Raw genomic sequence first — 11,666 nt, forward strand, 5'->3', positions numbered from 1 at the left:
AGCATGAATGGAAATGGAGAGGCTCAGGCCACAATACAAAGCTGACCAATTCTGGGCCAAGCCAGCAAGGGGTGGGAATGGTGTGGCATGGGCTTAGGAGAGTTCTATATTGGACAGAAAGGGCCAGGGCCTAGTATTCCCCTGTGTCCCATCATCGGCTGAGCTCTGCACAAGGAGAGCCTGGCCTCATCTCAAATGATGTGGCAGGTCCCAAAGGCGCTGGAGCTGGAGGTCGTCAGCTCTCTGGGCTCCTCACAGCCAAAGGGCAAGTCCATTCTTGATGGGAGGTCTGAGGGGTGCAGCTCCAAAGTGTCAGGACAACTCTGAGGGAGGCACTGTTCTCATGTGTGGAGGAGGCCAAGTGTTGCCTCTACCCTCTTTTTCATCTGGGCCTGAAAACCAAACTCACATAAGAGAAACTAACAGGAGACAAGCTTCCAAATTTATTTACATTTTATGTGACTTGGGAGCCCTTCTAAGGAAAGGAAGACCCAAACCAATGGTAAAACGCACTTGTCCTAATATGAGGTTGCACAAACGGCAGTTGTGGAGAAGGGACTATGTGAGGAGGCTGAAGGAAGGGCAGAATGATTTCAGGAGGTCTGTTTGTGGAGAATTGTCTCCATCTCCGCTTCCCATCCTTGATGATAAGAATGCTACTTTCCTCGTACAAGGAGGACGTCTCCCACGTAGAAATTTTTATCTGTTTTTTTGGGGGGAGGAAAGCAGAGATTAAGAGGACTTTCTGGCAACTGCTGGGTTTTTTTGGGTACATTTGGGTCAAAGCAATACTTGTGTCCAGATGACATATGCCGCCCTTCTTATGCTTATTTCTTAGGAAACTAATACATAGACACTTTAAGGTCATCCAGCAGGACTTCTGAGAGAGGAGACAGAACAGCTGATAATCCCTTCTGGGCACCTGAGAGGTTTTCAGGGTGGAGGTGGGGACTGCTTAATCACATCAGTTTAAGAACATAGTGTGTGTTTTGTTAACTAGGGCAATGGAGTTACAGAAGCTCCAGTGCTGTATCATTCGAGGGAGACTCTTATTTTATTTTATTTTATTTTATTTATTTATTTTTTTTAAAGATTTTATTTATTTATTTGTAAGAGAGAGAGAGTGAGAGCGAGCACAGGCAGAGAGAGTGGAAGGCAGAGTCAGAGGGAGAAGCAGGCTCCCTGCGGAGCAAGGAGCCCGATGTGGGACTCGATCCCAGGACGCTGGGATCATGACCTGAGCCGAAGGCAGCTGCTTAACCAACTGAGCCACCCAGGCGTCCCGAGACTCTTATTTTAGAAGCAGTCTTCCCACAGCCTTCAGAATACTCCAAATGTCACCACTCCGTCTTTTTATTTGTTTATTTATTTGTTAATTATTCCTGTATTAGTTCTTATTTGTCAAGAGAGCACAAGCCGAGGGAGTGGCAGGCAGAGGGAGAAGCAGACAATGCGGGGCTCAGTCCCAGGACCCTGGGATCATGACCGGGCTCAAAGGCAGATGCTTAATAGACTGAGCCACCCAGGCATCCTCTCCACTTACTCTTTTTATTTTTATTTTATTTTAGAGATTTTATTTATTTATTTGACAGAGAGACACAGGGACAGAGGGAACACAAGCAAGGGGAAGGGGAGAGGGGAAAGCTGAGCTGGGAGCCCAATGCGGGGCTTGGTCCCAGGACTCGAGGATCATGACCTGAGCCAAAGGCAGGTGTCCAACAACTGAGCCACCCAAATGCCCCTCACTTATTATTTATTTTTTAGATTTTATTCATCTATTTGACAGAAAGAGAAAGCAGAAAGCAGAAGGAGAGGGAGAAGCAGACTCCCTGATGAACAGACAGCCCAGTGCAGGGCTCCATCCCAGGACCCTGGGATCATGACCTGAGCTGAAGTTAGAGGCTTAACCGACTGGGCCACCCAGGCGCCCACCTCACTTATTCTTCTTAAAGCGTCGTCTATTATGTTGCCGAAACCTGAGTGGGGCAACACATTAAGCTTTCCTTGGTTGTTATTAGCTTAGTTTTCTAAATATTTTCTGTAAGATGTTTCTGGGTCTTTTTAACACGTGTGCTTCCCTTTGGTGCAAGGTTTATTTGTTTATTCACCCAATATTTAATGATTGCCCTCAGACAGTTTTCAAACTACTTGGAACAGGGGCACCTGGGTGGCTTAGTCGGTTGGATGTCTGCCTTTGGCTCTGGTCTTGATCTCAGGGTCCCTGGATTGAGCCCCGAATTGGGCTCCCTGCTCAGTGGGGTGCCTGCTTCTCCCTCTGCCCCTCATCTGTTTATCTGTTTGCACTCTCTCTCACAAATAAATAAACTGAAAATTGACTTTTTTTTTTTTAAGATACTTGGAAGAGTAGGAACTAAATTAAACAAATGTTCTTACCTTCTTAGATACGGCATTTCAGTGTGGAAGACAGATAACGAACATAAAAAATAAGTAAATTAGGATGAATTGTGCCAAAGGAGGAAAAAAGGAAGTTAAGGGGGATGTTAAATATTGAATAGCAGGGGAGGTAGACTGTATGACATTTTAGGTAGGATAGCTAAGGAAATCTTACTGAGATGGTGACTTTTGAGCAGAGACCTTAAGGAAACGAGGTGTGAGCCATATACTTATTTGGAGGAGGAGAACAGGCGGCAGGAACAGCAAGTACAAAGGCCACGAGGTACTAGCATGACTTGCATGGGCAAGGAATAGAAAGGTGGCCAGTGTAGCTGTAGTAGAGAGGAAGAGGTGGAGAGGAAGAGGGGGTATATAGCTGCCCAGAAGCTCAGAGAACTAACGGTCATGGGGAATCACATTAAATATGGTCATATAGTTTGTGGTCAGAACTTTGGCTAGCACATAGGCCCCAAATAATCAGGAGAGCAATGACAGTGACTGGCAAATTCTGAAGGCTTCCTTTCTGTCTGTATCTTAAATTCTCCAAATCACTACACCTCTTAAACTTTCTACATTTTGAACCTTTCCACAAATACACTTGCTGCCTTCTCTTCTATCTTAAGACATCACACCAAAACTTCTCCTTTCTCCTATATTATCAGTTTTCGTCTTCTCTATTGAATAATTTTTTTTTAAAAGATTTTATTTATTTATTTATTTGACAGAGAGAGAGTACAAGTAGGCAGAGAGGCAGGCAGAGAGAGAGAGGGGGAAGCAGGCTCTCCGCTGAGCAGAGAGCCCGATGCGGGACTCGATCCCAGGACCCTGAGATCATGACCTGAGCCGAAGGCAGCGGCTTAACCCACTGAGCCACCCAGGCGCCCCTCTATTGAATAATTTTCACCAGCATGCAAACAGGCATACCTCCCATATTATAAAAGCTTTCCCTAGCAAAACCCAGATTTGATTGTCAGGTTTTCTCTCACATCATGGTTTAGTTGTGAGGAGGACCGTAGAGCGTTGGTATGTTGTATGTGGGGAGGACAACTCTGTGAGACCCAGGCATGGTGTACTCCTACAATCTTTTACAGCTGCCAGCAGCACACTGAGAGCTCATAAGTGTGCAGTCAACCCAAGATCTGCTTTGCATAAAGTGAATACTGAGAGAATGGAAACTGGACAAATAAGCATATTTGAAACACAGAAGTAGCACTGAAAGCTTGAGAACTAGAGGAGGGGAAAATGGAGAGATGAAGCATAGGACATAGCATGCTCTGTGCTTAACCACAGAGGGGAGTGGTGCCAAACATAGACAGGGTCTAAGAAAGTGGAGAATTCTGCTTATTTTAAAATTCTACTTGGGGGATCTTCATTCATGTTCTGCTTCCATCACCACATTTAGTTTAAACCGAGCTTATTTAAAAAAAAATTCTTGGGGCGCCTGGGTGGCTCAGTGGGTTAAGCCGCTGCCTTCAGCTCAGGTCATGATCTCAGGGTCCTGGGATTGAGTCCCGAATCAGGCTCTCTGCTCAGCAGGGAGCCTGCTTCCTCCTCTCTCTCTCTCTCTGCCTGCCTGTCTGCCTACTTGTGATCTCTTTGTGTCAAACAAATAATAAAATCTTAAAAAAAAATTCTTTATTTGTTGAGGGGGAGAGAGAGAGAGAGAGTAGGAGCGAGGGGAAGGGAAGACTGAGCAGGGAGCCCAGTGTAGGGCTTGAACTCAGGACCCTGGGATCATGACCTGAGCTGAAGACAGATGTTTAACTGACTGAGCCACTAAGGGTGCCCACAACTTGAGATGAATCATCTAAACTTAGTTTATTATTTAGTTTAATATTTAATATTATTTAACTTATTATTTAGCTTAATATCCTAAATGGTAAATTCCGAGGTGGTCAAAGATGGGGTATACTATGATTTTAGTAGGTTTGCTCTCCGAAGGCTCAGAGAACTGTCTTTGTGACTAGGACTTGAGTACAGAGAGCCTCAAAGGGTTGAAAAGGCAACAAGAATGTACTCAATATTGAAAGGGAGTGACCTCAGGCACACACAGCACACCAGTTCTGCAAGGTGACCCAGCCGGTACCACCTATTCCTTTCTTTCCTTGGTTTGTATGTTTGTTCCCACAGCAGGGCCAGAAATGATATAAACTGGGTATGTTTGCAGGCTGGCAATTGAACTTAATCTGATAATTCTTCAGGGGTTATAGTTCATGCCTTTATTTTGACAGAGGTTCTGAACAAATGTAACTCTCAAACTGCAAGGAAATATATATATATGTGTGTGTGTGTGTGTATATATACATATATATAATAACCAATTGTTATATTGTTTATATATATATATAATAACCAATTATTCTCTAAAAATGGAAATGAGCAACAGTTAAGTGGAACACAAAGTCCATATAGATTGTACTCAATTAAAAAAACATTACAGCTAATGTGAAACTAATAATCAGCAAATGAGACTAGATCTGACAAAGAATAAACACAAACATAATTTAATAATTTTGAGGCTTGACAACATCGTTGAATTATGAATCCCCAGGGAATAAAGAAATGATCTATTACCTAAATATAAGACTTAAGAGCAACAGTTTCCTACTACTTGTTAGCCAACTGAAGAACTGATTCTCAAGGACAAACACGAGCAAACAAATAAAACATATACTTACATAAACATTTTAAGAGAACCAAAGGATTTAAGAGAATCAAAGAGAGTAGAAGAAAAGGATGGTAAAGGAAATATATGAAACAATAATATCTTTCAAAGGCTGTTAATTGTGTTCTATTTGTAAACCGCTTTTTGAATGACATTAAAAAAGTAAAAAATTAATGAGAATCTGAGAAGTATTTGCCAGCATTTTTGAAAGCTCTAGCAGCTACTCTCTCTCTCTCTTTAAAAATTTATTTATTTGAGAAAGAGAGTGCAAACAGGAGGAGGGGCAGAAGGAGAGAAAAATCCCAGGCAAACTGCACTGGGTGTAGACCTGGATACAGGGCTCGATCTCATGACCCTGAGATCATGACCGGGGTTGAAAATAAGAGTCAGATGCTCAATCAACTGAGCCACCCAGGCACCCCTAGCAACTAATCTCTTAATTAAATATAGCAGTGATCATTTTAAATACTTGCACTGTTTTTATATAAGTAATATAGAGGTATTAGAAAATACAAACTTTTTTAAAAAACGGGAAGCTTTTTTTTAAATTTTTTTTTTATTTTATTTTTCTGAGAGAGAGACAGAGTATGAGCAGGGGGAAGGGCGGAGGGAGAAGCAGACTCCGCACTGAGCAGGCAGCCCCATGTGACTTGTTCCTAGGACCCTGGGATCAGGACCTAAGCCCAAGGCAGATGCTCAACTGACTGAGCCACCCACAGAAGCCCAAAAATACAGTTTTAAAAAATAACTTATCATTTCACCATCCACAAAGAATCTGTTAGCATTTGGATGTGTATCATTTCAGAGTGTCTCCTCTATAGTAATGGCATCTGTGGAGAGAAAGGAAATGAAGTGACAGAGATAAAATCAAATACTGAGATGTTTTGAAGGAGCTTCTGAGGAATTTTTAAAGGTATACATAAATAATTGACAAAGTAGAATATTTTCAAGTAATTAACAAATGTAAAAATCTGTAAAAAAACAAGTGACAACATCATAGAGAACAAGTGGAGGTAGACTACATAGCCCCATTGTGTGCCTGAATAGTGTTTTTCGAGATATGAGTGGTGACTCATTTTAAGTCACAAAATTAACTTAGTGGCCTTGCCCAATATTAAAAAGAAAAAAAGAGAGGAGAAATGGAATCAAATTGGAAGTATCGAGACGTAGTTTTAATATTTTTATTTCCTGTGTGTGTGTGTATGTGTATGTGCACATGTGCATACACACGCACCTGAGCTGTCATGAATAATGCACTTCCTACTCTGAATTGTGGTAAAAAATGTATAAAGGCCACAGTAGTAGACTGAAACCCTACAGAACAGAGGGCCAGTGGAGAGAGGATTCCACCTCCAGATCATAATTCTCTCCGGTCCAAAGGGGAGTAAGGAAGGAGGAAATCATCTCATCCAATGAGAACCTTATGCTCTGACGCCAAGCTTAGACTGTCTGACTAATGGAGATGCATTGACCTGTTGACCTCTGGAAACACCACTCATACATTAGAGGATTGCCACACGTCCTCCTCATAAAAGAACGGCACTCCTTTAAAATGCAGGAATATAAAACCTGCCTGCTTCAGGAGCAGTTGAAAGATGATGCTTCTTCTGATTTGTCTATGCCTTACAGCCTTGACTAAAAACTCCCTTAGGTTTAAGGGGTTAGATGGGTCACCTCACTGGCCAAGCCTGGAGCCAGTGGTTCTCAGCTAAATTAAATCATAGCAAGCTCTACAATGCTGTGGAGGAAGAAGACTGCCAGTGGTTTGGAAGAAAACTCAGTGTGCTATTAAAATGCACAGGGCAATGGTAAGATGTGCTGTCTGGATGGCTTGTAGAATTACTGCCATCAAACACAAAAACAAGCCTGCTAGAAGGCAGAGGGCAGGGTGAACATGAGTCAGTCACTGATCCCGAAGACCTCAAGCCATTAGCTATAGTCAAATATCTGTCTTTCCAGTTCCTACTAATTGATGACCCAGGGCTCTGCTTGGAGCCCTCTAGTGAGAGCTAGCCATGTGTCAGCCATCCATAGCCTGGGAGGATCATGTGCTAGACATGTTGTGAGGACAGAGTCTGGGTCCAAGTGAGGAGAACAAGATGGCAGAGTTCACGTGAACAGATGTGAGATCCTTCACTGCCCTGCAGGGGTGCTCAGGTGCAGTCTTTAAGTCATTCACTGAAAAAGAACTGGCAACTATAAAGCTTTTTTTTTTTTTTGGTTGATGGATTCCACAAGGAAGATTAGCAGAGCTGCCTCTCGCTTCATAAAACCCGTTTCTTCCCAACTTCTCCCTGGGTGGGGACATGGGTCTCAGTCCTCCAATTCCAGGGATTAATCTGGAGTTGCAGAAGCAGCTAGTTCTTTCTTGCCCTTGGATCAAAGGCACTGAAGAGAACCTGCCTATAGAGAGGCCAGGGAATCCTGTGAGGGAATCATTGCGGACGGTTTCTCCAAATCCTTCCAGATTGTCTTTTTTTCCATTTCTCTCTCTCTCTCTCTCTCAAGAATTTATGCATTCTGACCTTTCTCAAAAGCACCATCAGAAAAGGGCCAGAGATTTACTGCTGATTGTATTCTAATTCTGATTGGATTCCTAGTTGGTACTTAATGGGAATTTGGAAGATCAGAGAAAATCCCGAACTCAGAGCCTAAATGCTTATAAGACCCACTTGGTCTTGGAGTCACAGTAACATAGTCAATAGATACTGATTGAATTCCTATGGTGTTGGAAGGCTTTGCATGTAGGGAATATAAACTTTTTCTGTTTTAATGATGATTTTAGTTGTATGATCATCAAACTCCTTCTTCTAAGATAATATTCCTTCTCTCCTGCTTCTTGGTGAAATGGTCTACTCCTGGCTTCATGAGAGCTCCTTATCCAAAGCTGGGCTAAAAAGTTTTAGGAACATCTAAGTAGCCATCCCATTGCTGCATCTCCCACTTAGCACATGAATATAAGAAGACAGAACTGGGCACCCTGGGGCCCCCAGCCCCATGGAGGAGAATGCTGGGTCCAGGGAGATGAGTGCTGGCAGCTAGAGAGCGTGTCCAGCACCTTGCCTGCAAGAGCTTCTCGGTGTCCTGAAAAAACTCAGGTCTCATGATGTCCTTATTCGGTAAAAGGATCATTGCCAAGGTCAGATGACTTGGCCCATTATCACTCGGCAACTCAGCAGCTACACCAGAAATAGAATGCTGCCCGGTATTCCCCAGTGCCCAGAGGAAACTTAAAACATGGTAAATACCCAGGGCAGGAGAAAAAAGCCATCTACAGATTCCTTGCTCCTGATAAAATACAAAAGTTCACCTGGCCCCTGAGGTCATAATGGTTCTTGGAGCTTGAGGTGTGCCCCCATGACCCCCAAACCCACCTGAACTTAGAAAGTGACCCAGGAAGGTGATGCCTGCTAGTAAGCAGCTGGCAAAGCAGGCTGTGCATTTGCTCTGTTGGAGAGCAGAGGCATGTTCCAAAAGAGTAATCTAAAGTACAGTGGGGCTCGGCTCCCCAAGGAACGAACTTGGGCGGCAGGGAAAAGATGGCGGGTGCTGGGGTCGCGGTCCTGCCTGCTCACTGAATGATGCAGGGACCAGTGGCTCTGGCTTCAGAGGGAAGCTGCCCAGTTGTGGGCTGGAGTAGAGGCACAAAACAGCCAAGAGGGTGGAAGCTAAGATGCCACAGTAGGACCACCTGAGTTCAAATCCTGGGTCTTGTGCTTGCTACCAACTTATCACCTGTGGGTCACTGGGCAATTTGTTACTACTTCCTGCCCGTTTCTTCATCTGTAAAATGCAGATCATAATAGCACCAACCTCATGGACCCCACTGTTAGGATTAGATGAGCTAATGTGAGCAAAGTACTCAGTACTTGGCACGTAACAGACATTATAAAATGCTGTCAGATATTTACTCAAAGGGCAAGGGGGCGACCATTAAAAATTATGGTCATGGACAGTAATGCATAGATTAATGTCTAACAACCAGCTCCTTGAGGAAAAACAGCTCTGATTTGTAACGTTTGCTGGTTTTCATGGCTTATATATTCTCATAATAACTGATTTCAAGAACACAGAGTTAGGAAGAACTGCTTGCAGTCTGGTGAGCTGTGAGCTCCCATCTCTCCGGAGTTGCTACACCATTGGTTTTGAAGCCTGAGTAACAACATAAAAGATGCTATGATATTTTATATGAAAAAATAAGAATAAAATTTGAAATAGATAATAATTGCCAACTAGGTAAAAATCAAGTGTGTTCATAGATGGGGCACCTGGGCAGTTCTGTTAGTTGAGTGTTTGCCTCTTGATTTTGGCTCAGGTCATGATCTCAGGGTCCTGGGTTCAGGCTCCATGCTCAGCAGGGAGTCTCCTTGAGGATTTTCTCTCTGCCTCTGCTCTCTTTCTCAAATAAATAAATAAATCTTTAGGGCGCCTGGGTGGCTCAGTTGGTTGAGCAACTGCTTTCGGCTCAGGTCATCATCCCGGACTTCCAGGATCAAGTTCCGCATCGGGCTCCCAGCTCCTTGGGGAGTCTGCTTCTCTGTCTGACCTTCTCCTCGCTCATGCTCTCTCACTCATTCTCCCTCAAATAAATAAATAAAATCTTTAAAAAAAAATCTTTAAAAATATGTAACACACTCAAAGACAAAATTAAATAGGAGAGTATAATTGGAAGAATTCTTTTAGATAAAGAAAAGTAAGTGCAGGGTCTCGATCAGTCACGAGAAGCTGCCATGCTATTTGTGTGTCAGGATTTGCTGACAGAAGAGAGATACAGGCCCCTAACCCTGAAATTCTCAGAAAATTTGGGAGGATAGGACAATTTTAACATAGGCTTGATGGATTCTTTGCAAAAACACTAATTTGTTCTCTGGTTTGAGTTCATCACGGAAGTGCCAGATGCAGAATAAAATGATTACAGCAAATCATTTGACAGGGTCTATCCTAAATCCCTTCAGCCTCATTGAGAGCTTCACTTCCCTTGCCTTGTCACTACGACAGCCTACCCTTGGACTGTCTTGGACTCCCACCTCCAACTCAGCCTTCACACCACCTCTATCAGAGTTCTGGGTGCACAACAGACCAGTTCAGGGTCCTGGCCAGACTTTTCTAGTAGCTTTCTGTGGCCCGTTGGAAAAACTGGGAACTGATTTGTCACCAAAGGACCTTTATGTTCTAGCCTAGCCCACCCACCTTCCCCACTTGGGGCCACTGGGGAGATTGTCAGGGGGCAATAAAGAGGATGGACTTTGAGGTGAGGCTGTTTGAAACATATTTAAGCACTTTAAGCCTCTTTCTCCTTATCTGTAAAATGATGAGAATCATGAATCTGTTGGGAAGGTTATATAAGATGATTTGTATAAAGCTCTGAACCCAGTGCCCAACACATGGGAACTGCTCAAAAATGTCAGCTGTTATGATTAAGTAATTTCCTCTTGGAATGTTTGCATTTTTGCATAAATCAAATAGGGCACATATTTTGGGGCAAGTCAGCATCCTGGATTTATCCCAGGAATGAGTCCTCTTTGGTTATTTTTCTCATTCTAGAGTCTTTAGCTATCCCTCCAATTCTGTGTATAGATAAGGTGGCTGGAATGCCGCCTGGCCACCAGAATGAATGACCTCTGTGTCTGTTGTTGGCTGCATTCAGGACAAACTCCTCCTACTAACACAGAGGGAAGAAAATTAACAACCAAACCATTTGAGGCCCCAAATGAAACCAATCCAGAGATATCTGGACAAAAGCAGACTCAGCAGCCCACTTACCAGCCAGGAGTGAATGAGAACCCCTAACTGTCCTCCCAGCTAGAGCAGCTTGGGCTACCAGGCCCAAATGGAGATTAAGTCAGAGTCGAGGGATGGTGTCAATCACCCAACACTGGACTTGACCTGAACAGACCATCCCTCTGGGAGCGCTCCCTAATGGGGAATAACCCACTTAGCAAATCAGAAGTGGGGAGGTGGCCTGTGTCTCAGCTTCCTCACAGGCTACGACCCCCAAGGAAATACACAGTGGAAAGAGTGGAATAGGGGTGTCATGTCCTGGATGTGACATATTTTTCTCCTGAAAGTTGATTTTGGTGGATGTGAACAGATATTCTTTCCTTTTTTTTTTCTTTTTTCTTTTTTCTTTTTAAAGATTTATTTATTTTAGAGAGAGTTGGGATGAAGGGGCAGAGAGAATCTGATGCAGACTCCCCACTGAGAGCAGAACCCAACAGGGGCCTCAGTCCTAGGACCCTGAGATCATGACCTGAGCCAAAACCAAGAGTCAGACACCCAACCAACTGAGCCACTCAGGTGCCCATCTTCTTTGCTTTTTAACCTAAGTTCAAATGTCCTTTTCATGTGACAACTTGATAAAAAATAGTTTTCTTTATCTCACTCCAAACTTCCATTGCATTATTGATGCTTGGGGGGGAGGGGTGGGAAAAGCCCTCATGATAAGCTTTCAGAATGTGTTAAAATTTCTTCAGGCTGCCAAGTTAATGCTCCTATATCCACGCAAATTATAGTGATCAAGGAAGAGGGGGGTTTGAGGATTTGAGGTCTTTGTTACACTAATAACACCAGCTAGCATTGATTGAGCACTTACTATGCACCACACATG

Source organism: Mustela nigripes, chromosome 12 (assembly GCF_022355385.1).
Source record: "Mustela nigripes isolate SB6536 chromosome 12, MUSNIG.SB6536, whole genome shotgun sequence".
Lineage (NCBI taxonomy): Eukaryota > Metazoa > Chordata > Mammalia > Carnivora > Mustelidae > Mustela > Mustela nigripes.